The following is a 4,408-nucleotide window of genomic DNA, read 5'->3' as shown; positions in this document are numbered from 1 at the left end:
AGCATCTAAAACAAGAGACATTTACCTAATCCAAAGGGCAGAGAAGGCTGAATCCCTAAAGATTAACAAGATTAGAGAGGCTGAGTAGAAAGAGAGGGCAAGGGGGTAATTTAGAGACATGATAATAAGAAGCAGGACCAGTTGACTTACTTGCAGGGACACATGTGAGGCATAAGTTAGAGAGACACTTCCACCATGTGGTTGGGAAAGTCAGGGGCCAGACATGCCAAGTATTGCAGACCATGGTCAAATTATTTTTAGATATTATATTCTAAGTTGAAAATCAGTGAAAGTTTTTACACAGGAAAACATTATCAGATTTGTATCTTGAAAGATGATTGGCTGTTGTGTGTGGACCATTCCAGTAAGGTGAGAATGCAGGTGGAAAGACCCACAGAGGCTATCCTGACCATCCAATGACAGTTGGATCACTTTTGCTGGTGTGATGGCTGCAAACTTGGCAAGTATTAAGATCTCTGAAATTAAGACGTACTTTAAAATTTAAGGTGGGCCATAGTTTATTTAGCAGCATTTTTTAATTTTAATCTGTCTTAAGGATACATATGATATTTGTGCTTCTTACATGAAGACATCTTATATTCAATGAACATCACATTTCAGAGGTCATGGACCAGAACTTCAGATTAGATTGGATAGGAATGATGATGGCAAGCCAGTTATCATAGACCCATCCCAGCCATTGGCAACTGTGCCAGTGTGATGGCATTTTTTTGAGAGGAGAATATTGAGGAGAAAAGCTTAAATTGAAAGTTAATTGGGGATCACATGTTACGTTTTGGACATGCTATGTTTGAGATGCCAGTGCTTCACAAGAGGATGATACCACAGAATCCACTGAGACCCAGTAGAGCTTAAGAGAATGATCCAGTTTATTATCTAAAAAAATTTAACTCTCTGGGCAACAATGAAGGCCTACCTGAGGTAACGATCTAGTTACATATTTGATACTTTGTTGAGGAATTCTCATAATCTGAATGCTGAAAGATGTGTTTTTATAAATCAGTATCTCAGTATATACTAATATATATTGTGGCATGGTATACAATCATTCCATGTGCCCAAAAGTTCCATTTTGACAATTACTGATCGAATCCATATTATTTTGGTGTTTATCATATAATAGAGAATTTATTATTTATAAATTTCTAAATTGTAGCAACTCGAATTATATACCTAATCTTGTTTCAGACTTTCTTTTCTGTCCCATGATATTGTTTATTCTTGTCAATAACACAAATGTTGATAATCTGGAGTTTGTAATTTCTTGCACTTTCTTTTTTAAAGATTTTATTTTTAAGTAATCTCTACACTCAACATGGGGTTTGAACTCACAATCCCGAGATCAAGAGTATGCTTTACCAACCAAGCTGGCCAGGTGCCCCTTTCTTGCAGTTTTATGTTGGCTAATATTGTTCTAATTTTCTTCCCATGTCTACTTTTAAAAATAATTTATTTAAATTTTTTCCATCTTTATTGAAGTATGATTGAAAATTAAAAATTGTATATTTATAAGTTGTACAATGTGATTTTTAAAGGTGTGCAATGTGATGATTTAATATACATATATATTGTAAATTAACATATCCATCACCTCACACACATACCACTTCTTTGTGTGTGGTGAGACCATTTAAGATTGACTCTTTCAGCAAATTTCAAGTATGCAATACAGTATTATTAACCATAATCACCATTTTGTACATTAGCTCCCCAGAACTTATTCATCTTTGTGAATGTTTATACTCTGACCAACATCTTCCCATTTCCTCCACCCCTCAGCCCCCTGGCAACCACCACTCTACTTTTAAAAGTCCCCATTATATTAGTCTTTTTATCATTCAGCATAGTATATATTTTCTTCAGAGTCCTACACATTTCTTGTTTATTTTTTTAGAAAATTTGAAATCTTTCTTGCTATCAAGGATGAACATTTTTATTTTTATCCTTTAAATTTATTTCTATAAGAATGTAGCTATTTATCAAATATGAGTTAAAGAGGAAATTACTGAAATTTGATAAGATTTTAATAACTGTATAAAAATGAATCTAAAAGTGCTTATATGATTTTCTGTGTTTATAAAATAGTTTATAAAAACCTGCTTCTGTTCTTTAAAATTGTGATGAATTTACCTACAACTTTTCTGGTTTGGATTCTGGAACTATTTATTAGATGTTATTCCTTGAAAACTTCTTGAATTTGTGTTAGATTCTGAGATTTGATTCTTCAGTAAGTTTTAATGATACATCTTCCTCTAAAGTAGTAAAGCCCATACTTCTGTCTATAGTCAGCTGTTGAGCTGGATACATACTAATCACCTGGAAAACTCACAAAAAGTACAGATTATCTGGAGCACCTGGGTGACTCAGTCAGTTAAGCACCAGACTCTTCATTTCAGCTCAGGTCATGATCTCAAGGTTGTGAGATGGAGACCGGTCTAAGGCTCCAGGCTCAGTGCGGCGTCTGCTTGATATTCTCTACCTCCCTCTGCCCCTCTTCCTGCTTACTCTCTCTTTCTCAAATAAATAGATCTTTTAAAAAATTACTGCATAGTTTGTCATGCATTAATCATTATTACTGATGTAATACTGTAAGTAAGGTGCTGCTAGGATGTACTTTGAGGGGCTCCAGGAAGATAAGCCAGGGGGCATGGTGTAAAGGATGACTATAATAACTCACCCACCTATAGTCACTGAAAAAAAGTACTATGATGGGAAACAATCTCTACTCTTTGGAAATACTTGGGAAAAATTCTTAGATGTCTTAACATATCTTAACATTATACACACACACACACACACACACACACACCTTATATACAGTACAACATAGATAGAGACATATAAATGTTAATATACATACCTGTGCCTATGTAGATACACTTCAGTGATAGATAAAGTCATCTAGCCCAACAGACACAGTTTTCTTTTTTCCACCATGAGCCTAGCAACTCCTTATTTAGAACCTGATTTTAACTGGAAAACAGTTTATTTTTATTCTGGAAATCAAACAAGGAAATTCTAGAATAGTAAGCATTAGAAAGCCAACAATTTCAGGAAAATGAATCCAAATTGTCTGGTATGTGTGATTTTGCCTTAGAATCCTAATTTCCTCAGGCTTTTCTAAGAAATTGCATTACCTCCTTTAATCAATGATTTTAACTTAGAAAGGAAAATCAATACTAATTTAACCAATTAAAGTCAAATTAATTTACCTCAGTTGCTGGTATATTTTAGTGGTTTATGTTTGGATGACCAAGTTTTCCATATGGTCATTTAAATACTCCACTTTAGAATACAAAATTATTTTAAAAGCATTTCAAAAAACAAAATGTAAAACATTACATAAATAACTCATGTTTAATTTTCCTTAAAGAGTAAAAGATAATTTGGTTTTAGAACTTAGAAAAGTACTCCCAAGACATTTCAAGGTTTCTGGTTTGTTTTTTATTGTGTCTCCCTGTCAGTTTTAATATAATCATTTTTAGCTGTCTTTGCCCTGTTGGATTGCTTTCCATGTCAGCTGACCCTAGCCTGAGTCTTTTAAGAACAAAAGCTTCAGAGAGTTCTGTGAATTGCATTTAGGTCAGAAATTAGGATTCACTGTGGAAAGTATTTACATTTTTGTTTGAGTTAGACCTTATGGAAAACTTTTACTGAAGAGTTTAGAAGGGTAGTAACTCAAATTTGAGCTCTGTAAACTCAATGTTTTAGCTCTGACAGTAACCAACTTTTCCCTATAAGGATTTATATTTTAAAGGGAGGAATTCCAAATGACATAGAACAAAAAATGATATAAAAGCAAATGCAATTTTTAAATCTAACTAGGCATAACTGTCTTATTCTCCACTTTTTTGATGGGTCAAAACACCAAGATACTGCTAGCTGTTACTTATTTCAGTTAGTTAAAGCATGGGACTGATGAAGCCAAGGTTTAAGTTTTTTTGGGATCCAGTTATTTTTCTACTTTGCTATAGTCTCCAATCTCAGCTGCCTACAGAGAAAATAGAATATTTAGTCATAAGGGACAGAGTGTTGGTGCATTTGCTCAAATATATTCTCTCTCCATCTATAAAAAATGTAATCTTTCATGACTTATAAAAGCTGGGAGCATCACCTTTATTGAGAAGCACCTACTACAATGGAAGGGGTCATTATTTCAGAGTCTAAAGACATTTGTTTGAGCACTAATGTCATCTCTAAACTAGCTGAGTTCCCTAGGATACATACAATTTGAGCCTATCTTTCATCATCTGAAAAATAGTGTTAGTCATGGTTCTCCAGAGAAACAGGAATATATATATATGATTTATAAATAGGAAGATATAGATATATAGGTAAGCAGATAGATAGATAGATAGATAGATAGATAGATAGATAGATAGATAGA

Source organism: Neomonachus schauinslandi, chromosome 6 (genome assembly GCF_002201575.2).
Source record: "Neomonachus schauinslandi chromosome 6, ASM220157v2, whole genome shotgun sequence".
Lineage (NCBI taxonomy): Eukaryota > Metazoa > Chordata > Mammalia > Carnivora > Phocidae > Neomonachus > Neomonachus schauinslandi.
Note: the sequence above shows the minus strand (reverse complement) of the source record.